Below are 15,327 nucleotides of genomic sequence, written 5' to 3'. Positions count from 1 at the left end.
TGCTCGAATCACATTAATTTATTTAGTGGCGATAACATTCCAGGAACTTGGAAGCAGTGTAAGGTGGCCCAGGTGTGGCTAGAAGGTAAGGAAGTGTGACACTTGAGCACTATTCCAGTGGACTTCATGTACGGAAGCCAGTCTGAAGCAGGCTGTTTGAGAAGAGACTTTGGGTCTGGTTGACAAAGGTAACTTGCATGTTTGGGTAAGTTTACCCCTTTTTGGTATTCACAAACTCTGAGTTCAAGCTATTACAAATAAAAAAACACAATCGTAAGCCCAGCACTGCACATGGCCAGCCAATAGTCATGCAACACCCTCCCACAGAATTTATTAAAATGTGTTTACATATTTTTTAACAAAATGTATTGATAGGTTATATTTTTAAATTCAAAATAGTTTATTAAAATGTTTTATAAATTAAATAATAAATATGCACTATTTTATATATTTATATTTTCAACTATTTGAAATAATGTAATTTAGTTTAACGTTATATCCAATGGGGTTTTATTTTTAAGCCTTACCCCCATTATTTCCAATGGGAGGGTGTTGCAGTTCCAGCGGCTGCCCATATGAGGTGCTGGACCTGTGGCTGTTTTTAGTTTCTAGTAATAATTTTCAAAGTTTGTGAATACCGAAAAGTACTAAACTTAGTCAAAAGTGTGAAGTTACGCAAAAGTGTAAATTACATTTTGAACAGGGCCAGAGTCTGGCTTGAACCACCTGCAGGGGTAGAGTGGCTGGGTGTGATTTTGTTTGTGTGTTTGTGGGTACCTATGCGTGCGTGTGTATGTTTTGGTATGTGCTGCGCTGCTGCTGACCTCTATAGCTCCCTTCGATGTCCCCACACTGAACAACCAGTGCACACGGTCCCTCTAACATTACTCCCTCTCCGGTATATGTGGATGGATGCATGAGGCTGCGATTGGCGGGAAAACGAACAACAACGCAAGAGAGCCCTGTCAAGAGGACAGCTACAGGAGGGTATGAGGGCACAGGAGTGGTGGACTGAGGGGATCTTTATGGGGGTGACATCAAGTGGGGTTTGCATGTGGAGTTTTTGAAGCAAATGGAACTGAGATACTTCCTCGAGTGAAAGAGGGATCGTGGTGGATCTGGGTGGTGAGTGAGATCCTTGTAGCATAGCAAGATAACCAGAAGGTTCCCCACCGGAGCCCACCTCCCCCACTGTGGAAGCTGCCGTACAAAGGAGTCTCTACCCCAAACATGAGTGCTAATGGGTCAGGAGCTGGGTTTGAGGAGGTTTATCTCCTTGTCGCATCTCTCTACCTTCGTCTGCGTCATCACGTGCAAGTAGAAACAAGAGGCTGACCATCAGGAAGTGACGAGTGACCCTCTAGTGATCAGGACCTTTGCAGATGGAGTGGGGCAGATCATTGCCACACTAGCAGGCACGTTTAGTGCACTCACTCATGGCTGTCCCCTCGAGAGTCCATCCTGTCACCTTGAAAAGAAGAAGCCACAGGTTTATGATGATGCAGCGGTAACCAAGCTCAGGAAGGCGTGAGCCTGGACAAGGCTGAGGTCTGGTGGAGCGCTCAGGAAGGTGCAAGCATTTACAAGACTGAGGACTGGTGGAGAGCTCAGAAAGACATGAGCCTGGACAAGACTGAGGACTGGTGGAGCGCTCAGGAAGGCGTGAGCCTGGACAAGAGTGAGGACTGGTGGAGCGCTCAACAAGGCGTGAGCCTGGACAAGAGTGAGGACTGGTGGAGCACTCAGGAAGGCGTGAGCCTGGACAAGACTGAGGACTGGTGGAGAGCTCAGGAAGGCCTGAGCCTGGACAAGACGGAGGACTGGTGGAGAGCTCAGGAAGGCGTGAGCCTGGACAAGACTGAGGACTGGTGGAGCGCTCAAGAAGGCGTGAACCCGGACAAGAGTGAGAACTGGTGGTGCGCTCAGGAAGGCATGAGCCTGGACAAGACTGAGGACTGGTGGAGAGCTCAGGAAGGCGTGAACCTGGACAAGACTGAGGACTGGTGGAGAGCTCAGGAAGGCATGAGCCTGGACAAGACTGAGGACTGGTAGAGAGCTCAGGAAGGCGTGAGCCTGAACAAGACTGAGGACTGCTGGAACGCTGAGGGAGGTGTGACCCTGGACAAGAGTGAGGACTGGTGGAGCGCTCAGAAAGGCGTGAGCCTGGACAAGACTGAGGACTGGTGGAGAGCTCAGGAAGGCGTGAGCCTGGACAAGACTGAGGACTGGTGGAGAGCTTAGGAAGGCGTGAGCCTGGACAAGACTGAGGACTGGTGGAGAGCTCAGGAAGGCATGAGCCTGGACAAGACTGAGGACTGGTAGAGAGCTCAGGAAGGCGTGAGCCTGGACAAGACGGAGGACTGGTGGAGCGCTCAAGAAGGCGTGAGCGTGGACAAGACTGAGGACTGGTGGAACACTCAGGAAGGCGCGACCATGGACAATACTGAGGACTGGTGGAGAGCTCAGGAAGGCGTGAGCCTGGACAAGACGGAGGACTGGTGGAGAGCTCAGGAAGGCGTGATCCTGGACAAGACGGAGGACTGGTGGAGAGCTTAGTAAGGCGTGAGCCTGGACAAGACTGAGGACTGGTGGTGAGCTCAGGAAGGCGTGAGCCTGGACAAGACTGAGGACTGGTGGAGCGCTCAAGAAGGTGTGAACCTGGACAAGAGTGAGGACTGGTGGAGCGCTCAAGAAGGCGTGAGCGTGGACAAGACTGAGGACTGGTGGAACACTCAGGAAGGCGCGACCATGGACAAGACTGAGGACTGGTGGAGAGCTTAGGAAGGCGTGAGCCTGGACAAGACTGAGGACTGGTGGAGAGCTCAGGAAGGTGTGAGCCTGGACAAGACGGAGGACTGGTGGAGAGCTTAGGAAGGCGTGAGCCTGGACAAGACTGAGAACTGGTGGAGAGCTCAGGAAGGCATGAGCCTGGACAAGACGGAGGACTGGTGGAGAGGTTAGGAAGGCGTGAACCTGGACAAGACTGAGGACTAGTGGAGCGCTGAGGAAGGTGTGAACCTGGACAAGAGTGAGGACTGGTGGAGAGCTCAGGAAGGCATGAGCCTGGACAAGACTGAGGACTGGTGGAGAGCTTAGGAAGGTGTGAGCCTGGACAAGACTGAGGACTGGTGAAGAGCTCAGGAAGGCGTGAACCTGGACAAGACTGAGGACTGGTGGAGAGCTCAGGAAGGCATGAGCCTGGACAAGACTGAGGACTGGTAGAGAGCTCAGGAAGGCGTGAGCCTGGACAAGACGGAGGACTGGTGGAGCGCTCAAGAAGGCATGAGCGTGGACAAGCCTGAAGACTGGTGGAACACTCAGGAAGGCGCGACCATGGACAATACTGAGGACTGGTGGAGAGCTCAGGAAGGCGTGAGCCTGGAAAAGACGGAGGACTGGTGGAGAGCTCAGGAAGGCATGAGCCTGGACAAGACTGAGGACTGGTGGAACGCTCAGGAAGGCGCGACGATGGACAAGACTGAGGACTGGTGGAGAGCTTAGGAAGGCGTGAGCCTGGACAAGACTGAGGACTGGTGGAACGCTCAGGAAGGCGCGACGATGGACAAGACTGAGGACTGGTGGAGAGCTCAGGAAGGCATGAGCCTGGACAAGACTGAGGACTGGTGGAGAGCTCAGTAGTATATCTAGTGCCAAGACCTGGTGTCCGGAGATGACAGTAACCCCATTTTACCGGCTGCCACAGGTGCCCCTAGAGGAGTGTCCTGGCACCTCTGTTTGTTACAATGTATCTGCATTGTTTGTGTTTGTATTAAGCCTGTCCCTAACAGTAATACTGTGCACAGCAACAGTAGCTGCCGTGTGGACCATAGGTGGGTGGTGTGCTGTGAAGGTGCACAGGAGTACAGGGGCGTAGTCACCAGGGGGCGTATTTATCAATCTTTCACGCAGCAAGCCACCTTGCTGCGCTGCATGTCAGAGAAAGGGCAGGAATGCGCCATATTTAACATTATACGGTGCAGTCCTGTCCTTTCCCAGCGTTCGGGTACTCTGGGCTGCCTAGCACCAATGCAGGCACAGCTGTGCCATGGTGCAAGGGTGCCTGTGTTGTAGGTAGGATTGTTTTCATTCAGGAAGGAACATCTTCCTTCACAAAAACATTCCAGAGAGGCATTTTCCTCTTTCTGTGTGTGCTGCAGAATACAGACCATGTAGAAGGAGGGAAAAAGGAGGCAAAATAAAGATATTTCTCCCACTTAGGCCTCACCTGGGGAGGCTCAGCATTTTGATGCATTCCCAGGTCTACAACTAATGGTAAATCTGGGAATGTTCCGAAGTCCATGGGTGGATGCGTGGGAACACCCACGTGCCACCCATGAACACCTCCCTGGGGCAGCGTATCATAAGGCAGTGATTTGCGCTGCCTTGAGTTGCTCTAGATTTATCAAGCCACTCCGGTCCATGCAATGTGCCTTGCCTGGCTTGATAAATCTCACTTACATTTTGGTTCGTCCTTGGGCCCCCTTGCATGGACAAGGGCAATGCAAAACCTTGATAAATCCGACCCTAGGACTCTACAAAATGTTTGGAAGGGCAGCATAATCCAGCATAATTTTCAAATTTTGTATTGCACAAATATGTGAATTTTCACCATTCCATATGTCTAATTTTCTGTGATTTCTACCTGGGAGAGACGGGTTTGAGGAGAAAATGTCCTATTGAGAGACGTACTCCACCAGCATGACATGTTCTACTGAAACAGGGCTCCCCTGTCAGCGTCTCTCATGAATTTTTTGCACAAGTTATACCCTTGCGGAGAAAAGTGATTCAAGATAATGACGAAATATATTTTAATATCATTTGTGTAAATGCACAAAAAAAACTATTTTGGAAAAAATTGTATTTTCGCACATACCTGGCTACTTTGCATCAGCTGAGAGTAGAACGGTGTGGTACTGCTAGACAACTAAAGCTGGGCTTGGTTGGGCACTTGTTCCGCCATGCGAAGGTGTTGTGCATGAGGAGTGTCTTATAGGGGAAAAGATTGGGTGTTCCCCTGGATTTGGGAAGATACAAAGCAGTGTAAACCAGTAGGGGGTATGTGGAGAATCTGGAGGTGGCATGGGGGTGGTGCTTGTGGACTGTAATGTAAAGAAGGGACTGGAAGGAGGAGGACCAAGTCAAGCCTACCCAAGGCCTAGAAAGATTTTCAAATCCTGGTCAACCGATTGTTCAGTGACGCGTGCTGATGCCACTAGGAGGTGTGGGGGTGTTGCAAGTTCCCTCAGTGTGGGTACCAAGGTTGAAACCCTTCAAGGGGTTTGAAACTCTATCTTTCGATAAGTGTCCTAACTGCAAGGTACGTTATGAGAGGTGCTATCTGCAGATGATGAGGGGGTTGTAGGGTGCGGAAGTGGTAGCCATTACTATGGTGAAAGAAAGTCATGTGTACTTATCAAAAGTGACTCCGTGGCTGTCCCCGGGGCGGGTGAGAATGAAGCTTGGGCAGGGAGGTGGGGTGGGGAGAGGAAATCAGAAATGACTGTGGTGGGCAGTCTACTAGGGGACGCCAGACATGTCTGTCCAAGTAGTGTAGCGCACCAGGGAGGGGCTTGTTGTCCTATCGGTCAAGACAGGGGTATTGTTAGAATCACTAGGTCAAGTTGGAAGATGCTGGAGTGAGGTTTGCATGGACACTTCAGGCTGACCACTAATACCATAAGGCACTTCCAAATCCTCTAATTTAGAACATTATTGTAAATGTGGCGTGTTACAAGACCCAAAAAGCAAACATCTACCCTTCCTTGTAACATGACTGCTCTTTCTTGAATGAAAGCGTTGATCACCTGCTCTCGTATTCATTAATAAACCACGGTCACTCGTGGCCCATCCCTGGTCAACCAGGGCTACCTGGACTTCATCTTTGTTAGGTCAAGCACGCAAGCGCTCTGACCTGTTCTAATCTATCTTTGTGCTTTTAACCACGTCCACCGCACACCCATCACTATCACTCACTCATGGGCTTGCCTTTCAAAATTACTTTGTTATCATTGGTAAATGCTTTACGTTTGTCCCTCCTTGGGGCAGTTTGGTTACCGCCTTGGCCATCAACCCTGTTATGTGGATAATTGCACTTTTGCCAATATGTTTGACTGCAAATAATCTTCTTTTTACTTTTGTGTCTCTCCTTCGCGCTCACGCTCATGGCAGCTGTGGCGCTTTGAGTCGGCTCTCTTATGGCAACTGTTTTACTTTTCATTTTCAATTTAAGTGGCAAGAAAAGTCCAGTTAGGAATTGTTAGACCTGACAGCCTTAGGGTGGTCATCCCCCAACTTTTTGCTGCCTCCTTCCACTTTTCTGACACAGTTTTTGCTGGTTTTAGGACTCTGCACCCTTTACCACTGCTGACCAGTGCTAAAGTGCATATGTTCTCTCCCTGGAACATGGTAACATTGGTTCATTCCCAGTTGGCATATTTGATTTACTTGTAAGTCCCTAGTAAAGTGCACTACATGTGCCCAGGGCCTGTAACTTGAATGCTACTTGTGCCACCCACATATGTAGCCCCTTAACCATGTCTCAGGCCTGCCATTGCAAGGCCTGTGTGTGCAGTTTCACTGCCACTTCCACTTGGCATTTAAAAGTACTTGCCAAGCCTTAAACGCCCCCTTTTCTACATATAAATCACCCCTAAAGTAGGCCCTAGGTAACCCATAGGACAGGGTGCTGTGTAGGTAAGAGGCAGGACATGTACATGTACATGTGTGTTTTATATGTCCTGGTAGTGAAAAAACCCTAAATTTGTTTTCCCCTACTGTGAGGCCTGCTCCTTTCATAGGCTAGCAGTAGGGCTACCCTCACTCAGTCACACCTGCACTAATCTGCATACTGAATGGGTCTTCCTGGAAGGGTGGAGAGCCTGACACTTACATTTCAAAGGCTAGTGGCCTGCCCTCACCCAATAGACTGACAAACCTCCTACTGGGACCCTGGCAGACAGACCTGTACTGAAAGGGAAACTTGTGCACTTCAAGAACAATATTTGAAGTCTCTCCCACTTCAAAGGAATGTTGGGGTATATAAACTGAGTTTGCGCACACACTCACACATTCATGCACACAATCCCATACATCCCCACACACACACACACACAACACCCCCCCTCCCCTGTCGGAAGCCCAACTTACCTGCATCCAGGGGGTCTTTCATCAGAGAACGGGACAGGGTGCTGATACCGCCAGCAGCGCCCGCCAGCAGAACACTGCCAGGCCGTATCATATGTCATGATACGGCTGGCGGCGGTCTACTGGCGTGGCGGTGCTGGTGGTAGCAGCACCACCTTACCACCATCGCCAGTATGGCCATGGCCGGCTTTCCGCCCTTCTTGTGGCGGAAGTCCGGCTGTGGTCATAATCTTGCGAACTGATGGTAGCCGATGTGATGGTCTTTTGGCGGCCGTCACAGCAGCGGTAGGCGGTTTATACCGCCAGTATCATAATGTGGGCCTTCATCTCTTAGAAAACTCCGTGTCCTCCGTGCCATGCACTCTCTGTTCTCTTCACCCTCCTCCTCTCCTCAACCCTCACTCTATCCTTTCTGCCCCTCCTGCTTTCCTTTCCTTTCCTTTCATGCCTCTGTTTTTACATCTACAACCCCTCTTGCCCATTCATTTCCATTTCTCTAGAGCCATTCCTCTCACCCTTCCCTCACCCTCCATCACCCACCCATCCCCTGGCCGCCATCCTTTCATCGCCCCGTCACTAACACCTTGCTGAGTCCAAGCTCGGGTTAGCTCAGCTCACATCTGGGCCACTTCAGCGTTTCTCACTTCCTTTTCAAAGCAGAATTTGGCTGAGAGATTCTCCTTTCTGACCAGGACTTTAGTGGTCAGATCCAAGAGAGGCGCGTCGGCTCTGGGCAAGGTCCAGCCCCTCACATCTGCTGCAGGCAAGGGAGCCAGGCGCAGCAACAGCATGGGGCTTTAGACCTCTGAGATGCAAATTACTCTATCCTTTGGTCCAGGAGGGGTCACCCAGGCCGGATTCAGTCTCCAGTCCATTCCTGGGCACACAAACTCCTACAAATGCACAACACCTTGACCACCTCCCTGCTACTCAGAACCCAGGGCTAGGGCTGTCACCTCACACCAAGTAAGCCCCATACAATGCAATTTGTAGCTCTTCCCAGTACCAATCACACCACAACGTCCAACGAGGAGGTGATCTTAGTGACAAGAGCCTAATATTTCCAGGTAAAGGTCTCTGTAGCGCTACAGATGAGCCCAAAGCCAAAAGCTGTCACCTCTGTCCAAGGCCATCTGCTTTCTAGCCTATGGTACACTCTGAATTAATCACTAATAAAAAAAAGAGCTGCCAACTAAAAAAAAACAACTAAAAAAAACATTTGTGTGAGGAGGGGGTGGGGCCTTGTGCCGAGAAGTACCCACGAGGCACTGTTCTCCCCTCCTGCGCCTCAACCCCCCCTCCTCCCCAAAAACAAAGGCTTGCTGAGGCTGGTGCCGATGTCCTGGGTATTTTCACACCACACCCCTCAATTCACATCAGCAGTTCCAAGTCGTTGGAAATCTACTGTAGGAGGCTGGCCTGGCTTGTAGTGGGTACCATAGGTACTTACACCTTGTGCCAGGTCCAGTTATCCCTTATTAGTGTAGAAGAGGTGTTTCTAGCAGCTTAGGCTGATAGAAGGTAGCTATGGCAAAACAGCTTAGGCTGAATTAGGAGACATGTAAAGCTCCTACTATACCACATATCATATGCACAATATCATAAGAAAACACAATACACAGAGTTACTAAAAATAAAGGTACTTTATTTTTATGACAATATGCCAAAAGTATCTCAGTGAGTACCCTCAGTAAGAAGGTCATATATATACACAAGTTATATGTACACAAACCAAAATTAGGTAAGTAATAGCAAGAAAAGTAATGCAAACAGTGTAGAATCACAATAGGTTGCAATAGGAACACATAGGTATAGGGGCAACACAAACCATATACTCGAAAAGTGGAATGCGAATCACAAATGGACCCCAGACCTATGTGAGCTTGTAGAGGGTCGCTGAGACTGTAAGAAAACAGTGAGGGTTCGAAAAATACCCCACCCCAAGACCCAGAAAAGTAGGAGTAAAATGCACCTACTCCCCCCAGAGAGCACAGAAGTCGTGATAGGGGGATTCTGCAGGAAGAACACACACCAGCAGTGCACTGACAACGGATTTCCGGACCTGAGTACCTGTAAGACAAGGGGACCAAGTCCAATAGTCGCAACAGTGTCGAGAGGGGGCAGGAGCCCAGGAAATGCCAGCTGAAGGTGCAAGGAAGCTGCCACCGGTTGGAAGAAGCTAGGAGTTCTGCAAGAAAGAAGAGGACTAGGAACTTCTCCTTGCAAAGACGGATGTCCCACGTCGCGATGAAGCTTGCAGAGGTGTTACCACGCAGAAAGACCGCAAACAAGCCTTGCTAGTTGCAAGGGTTGTGGTAGAGGTTTTTAGGTGCTGCAGGGGCCCAGGAGGGACCAGAATGTAGCCACTTCGAGGAGGAGACAGAGGGGGTGCTCAGCAACTCAGAGAGCCCTCACAGAAGCACCCGCAGAAGTACTCCAACAGGCACTTAGAAGAACAGTGAACTGGAGTCCATGCGAAGTCACAAAAGGGAGTCCCATGACACCAGAGGACAACTCAGAAGGTTGTGCACTGCAGGACGGAGTGCTGGGGACCCAGGCTTGGCTGTGCACAAAGGAAATCCTGGAAGAGTGCACAGGAGCCGGAGCAGCTGCAAATCACGAGGTACACAGCTTTGCAGCCTAGCGTGGGGAGGCAAGGACTTACCTCCACCAAACCTGGACTGAAGAGTCACTGGACTGTGGGAGTCACTTGGACAGAGTTGCTGTGTTCCAGGGACCACGCTCATCAGGATGAGAGGGGACCCAGAGGACCAGTGTTGCAGTCTTTTGGTGCCTGCGTTAGCAGGGGGAAGATTCCGTCGACCCACGGGAGATTTCTTCGGAGCTTCTGGTGCAGGGTGAAGGCAGGCTACCCCCAGAGCATGCACCACCAGGAAGCAGTCGATGAAGCCTGCAGGAGTAGGCGCTACAATGTTGCTGGTAGTCGTCTTGCTACTTTGTTGCGGTTTTGCAGGCGTCCTGGAGCAGTCAGCGGTCAATCCTTTGCTAAAAGGTGAAGAGGGAGATGCAGAGGAACTCTGGTGAGCTCTTGCATTCGTTATCTAAAGAATTCCCCAAAGCAGAGACCCTAAATAGCCAGAAAAAGAGGTTTGGCTACCAAGGAAGGAGGATTGACTACCAAGAAAGGTAAGAGCCTATCAGAAGGAGCCTCTGACGTCACCTGCTGGCACTGGCCACTCAGAGCAGTCCAGTGGACATTATTTCACGCAGGCTGCAGTGGCACGCCTGTGTAAGAATTGTCAGAGCTCCCTATGGGTGGCAAAAGAAATGCTGCAGCCCATAGGGATCTCCTAGAACCCCAATACCCTGGGTACCTCAGTACCATATACAAGGGAATTATATGGGTGCACCAGTATGCCAATGTGGATTGGTAAATGTAGTCACTAGCCTGTTAGTGACAAATCTGGAAAGCAGAGAGAGCATAACCACTGAGGTTCTGGTTAGCAGAGCCTCAGTGAGACAGTTAGGCATCACACAGGGAACACATACAGGGCACATACTTATGAGCACTGGGGCCCTGCCTGGCAGGGTCCCAGTGACACATAGACTAAAACAACATATGTACAGTGAAATATGGGGGTAACATGCCAGGCAAGATGGTACTTTTCTACATCTACTTTTAACAGTGATTTCCAGCTCGTTTCTCTGAAAGCATGTGATGTCGGCTCCTCACTGGGTGACTGTCAGAAGGGAGCTGGTATGGTGTGTCACACGGTGGCACCATGCCAGCTGGCAGGGCCGCAAACACCTCCTGTTGCCTACCACCCATTTTCAGGGAAATTCTTGGGTAGACCTCCCAGTGCACCGCGTTTTCCATATCTACAGCGAAAGAGCAAATGCAGTGGCACTCCTCACTGCCCCCCGTAACCACGTATGGGAGAGATGTGTATGGGGGCAACAGGCCTGCCTGAGACCTTTACAGGAGTAGGAGAAGTTTACGTCTCCAGTTTCCTCCCAGATCAGTATATGCCAATAGATCATACCCGGCTCACAGGTGGGGCGCGAGCCGATTTGTGGTGAATCACAAAAGTCCTGGTCTATATGTAAGTAATATTTAAAATGATGAGCCCTGTTTGTGCACCAGTGCAAAGGTGCTGGACAATGTCCCTAAATCCAGTTTTAAAACAAATGCTTGCAAGTATTCCCAAACAAGTCTCTCTGTGAACTTTCTATCATTTGTTGCAGCTGCTTTTTACTTCATAAAGCCATTTCAGTAGAGAATGTGCACCCAACATGTGATCATAAACAGCCATATTACATGTGTAGGACGTTCACACACAAATTAAGAAATATGGATGATGCCTAAAGGCAAGAGCTGCTGACTTTCTAACTGAGGAACCTGATTTGAGTCTCAGCCATTGCTCAGCATCCTTTCATTCTTGTCAAATCACTCAATCTGCAGCGTCTATAATAGAATTAATCTGACCTTGTGCAAGGTAATCTGGTGCTCACTTAAAGTGCCCCAATGCCCCTGGCTCTATTTAAAAACTGGAAATATATATTTGGAGTCCAAAACGCACCACTGAGTCTCTTTTTAACATAAAGATCGATATGAGGCCTTACCCTATACTCTGATGCAGAAGGGGTTGCACAAATTTGCTGAAGTCACTGGTACCACTAAGTTTTTTCAGAAGCCTTCTGACTTTAGTGAATGGATGCCACAGGCCAGCACCACATTCTGAAAAGTGTTCCAGTTCCAGACTCCAGTGTAGGTCAACATCTGCCACTTTTATGGGCAGATCAACATCTTGGCCACAGTCTAATATTGAAGGGCGCGGTCAAGGCCGCATGTGCATTAAAGGTAGGTGGGTCGTGAAAGTTTGTCATTCTAAAAATAGGGTTGTGGTTCTCAAACGTTGACGCCCTGCTCTAAGCTATTCATCAGAGCTGTCATGTTGATAATACAAATAATGAGGAAAAAAAGATCTTGGGAAAAATATGAAACCACCAAACATAATGGTTTGTTGGTGAGAATCTTAGGTGACGTTCATTCTCAGACCTGCAGATCTATGTCTAATGTTCCTCATAGACCTCGGTTCAGCCCAGGTGACCGGTCTCCACCTTTGGAACCAGGAAACTGTGCTTGGTGCGGGCACCGCACCTGGGCACATAGGAAGGACATCCCCATCCTCACAGGAGCATCCACGTTCCATAGTTTTGTGCCTGGTCAAGACACCTGCCTGGCATTGTTGACATAAATGAATGAATGAAGTCACTCTTACTCCTAGAGTGTCCTGGCGCTCTGCACACCTAACATCACCGGCCAGTCAATTAATCCTGATTAAAGAGCCATGTTTTCAGTTTCTTCCTGAACAAAGAGGTTGCAGCAATGGCACATAACTCAGATGGGAGCTTGCTCCATGCTGATGGCCCTAGGGAAGAGATGGCAACCCCTTGCTGTGTGCTGGTGCATGGTAGCCCGTAGGTGGGCGAGTGCACTGTGTGACCCCAACTGGGTCTCTTAGGGCCTTGTTGAAGGAGGGCGGCTCAGCAAACACCTACTTTGAAGGAGTTTGTACAGAAGTACAGCGTAAAACCAGCTAGTGAAACACATGGCAGTGATGCTCATTGTAACTAGGTTTGTGCCCATTTGTGTAAGTGTTTCTTTGTGGTATTTCATTGTTAGGACAGAATGCACGCAACACTTTTAGGCCTTACAGTCATATACCTGAAAGGCAGTCAGGTTAAAAACTTGGTGGACAACGCAGACTCCTATAACTCCGGAAATATGGCATTAAACTGAGCTATTCTAGCATCCAGAACTGAGCTACCCCATCCTGTAATGTCAGCCCTGCAAAGTCAGAGCTGATAGAAATCTGCCCTCCTAAGCCTGTAGTAACAAGCATTGGCAAAGCCAACAGGTATTGCCTGTGAGAGAGCTATTTGGCTTTGCCAGTCTCTTTTATCCGTGTTGTATGTTATGTTATAATGGTTTATATAGCGCCTAACTGCCCAACGGCCTCGTAGCGCTTATACTGCCATGGCGGTGACATACTGTTTATGTTTATACAGGAGATTTAAATTTTGAATAGCCAAGTCTTCAGTTCCTTCCTAAACGACATCTCTTGAGGGTTTGCTCTCATCTTGAGAGGGAGATTATTCCAGAGCAAAGCACCTTGGTATGGAATATAAACCTGTGCCAGTGTTTTCAGCATTTCCGGTCCATTATCAAATATGGATCTTTGAATGTGACAAAGGGTTTTGAACTGAATCCTTTCCGCTACAGGGAGCCAGTGTAGGGAGACGATTCCTGACCGTATCGAGTGCTGTCTAGGAATATTTAGCAGCAGACGAGCTGCTGCATTTTGTACCCTTTGTAATCTTTGAATTACATATTTCGGTGAGCCTATAAACAAGGCATTGCCATAGTCAATCCGAGAGCCTATCAGTGCCTGGATAACCATTCTTCTGGCTGAGAACGGTAAAATAGTTAAAACCTTCCTCAGGGTCCTTAGTAGAGCAAATGCAGTTCCTGCCATTCTGTTCGCATGTTGGGCCATTGAGAGAAAAGGGTCCAATCATACCCCTAAGCTTTTAATAAGACATTTAGGGGGTGGGAGGGTAGGCACCCCTCTCAGTAGGCTGGGATTGATTGAGGGCATTTTATTTCCAAAAAACATGACTTCCGTTTTGTCATCGTTGAGCTTTAATTTTTCAGACATCCAGGCTGCAACTGCTTTCATACAGGGACCTAGTGCTGTGCCCATATCTGGGCGGGCATTGGAAAAGGAGACTATCAGTTGCGTGTCATCTGCATATGATACCAGCTTCAATCCGAATGGCTCAACTATTCCTGCTAGTGGCCGCATATAAACATTAAAAAGTAATGGACTTAGAGCCGAACCTTGAGGAACACCACAGCTACTGAAGGTGCTCCTGGAGATATACTCTCTCTCGAGTACCTGAAAGGACCTCCCATGTATAAATGAGCAAATCCATTCTAGCGCGGTTCCGGCAATTCCACATCTTCGCAATCTGTCTATAAGGATTTTTAGGTCAACTGTGTCGAATGCCGCACTTAGGTCAAGGAGGATAATAGCGGTTTCCATACCTTTATCCATCTTCTTTCTTGCTTCTTCGGTGATGGCAATCATTGCGGTTTCTGTGCCATGTTTAGGTCTAAAACCCATCTGGGTAGGATGTATAAGTTTATTTTCTTCCAGAAGCGTAGATAACTGAGAATGTACGTGCTTCTCAGCAAGTTTGGCAATTAGAGGCAGTAATGAGATTGGCCTATAGCTGTTCAGTATTTTAGGATTTAGATTAGTTTTTTTTAAGAGCGGCTTGACAATGGCCTGTTTCCAGTGATCAGGAACAGTGCCGTCCCTTAGTGAGGTATTAATAAGTTGCATGATTATCGGCCCTAATACTGATATTCCCAAGGATAAGATCTGGGGGGGGGGGCAGGATCTAAAGGGGAGCCTGATTTCGTTGAACTCAGTAAGTTGATAACTCTGTCCAAACTGATAGGTGAATGAGTGAATAAGTTGTATTAGGTCACATGCATTCATGTCTGCTACTGCCGCTGAAAGTTAGAATAAAATGGCATGGCAGCCAGTGATCACTGCGAGGAGCAGCCTCGGTTTTCTTAGTGTGGGATTGTTCTCTACTTTCACCAAAACAAGTTGAGTTGCCCTGTGTCCAAGCTGAAGTTGGCCAGCTTGGCCGCACATGATGGCGGCGCCAAAAAGGCCGTGCAGAGCAGGAAGCGCAGCGCCGTCTGCATCTCTGTAGCACCTCGAAACCCATTGGAGTGAACCTTGGGTGTTTTTTTGTCTGGCGAGACCGGAGAGGGCAAGCGACAAAGGGGAAGGGTGTGGGGGTGGACGGGCCAAGCAACAACGAGAAAGGGGTGGGGGCGAGCCAGACAAGCAATGTCATAAGAGGAGGGTCGGGGGCAGGGCAAGCAAGTTTACCACGCAGGTAATATTTTTTTTTCAATTACATTCTTTTTATGTTATTTAAAAAGAGTAATTTTAGGGCTTAGGGATGAAGAGAGGTAAAGAGAGGTGAGGGTGACTTGAGGGTTCCCAGGTGTGTAGAGGTAAAGTGAAGTGAGGGTGACACTAGGGCTCGGGATGGGAAGCGGTAAAGAGAAGTGAGGGTGACTCTAGGGCTCGGGATGGGAAGAGGAAAAGAGAGGTGAGGGTGACTCCAGGGCTT

This window comes from Pleurodeles waltl, chromosome 8, assembly GCF_031143425.1.
Source record: "Pleurodeles waltl isolate 20211129_DDA chromosome 8, aPleWal1.hap1.20221129, whole genome shotgun sequence".
Classification (NCBI taxonomy): domain Eukaryota; kingdom Metazoa; phylum Chordata; class Amphibia; order Caudata; family Salamandridae; genus Pleurodeles; species Pleurodeles waltl.
This window is presented reverse-complemented; position numbering follows the sequence as displayed.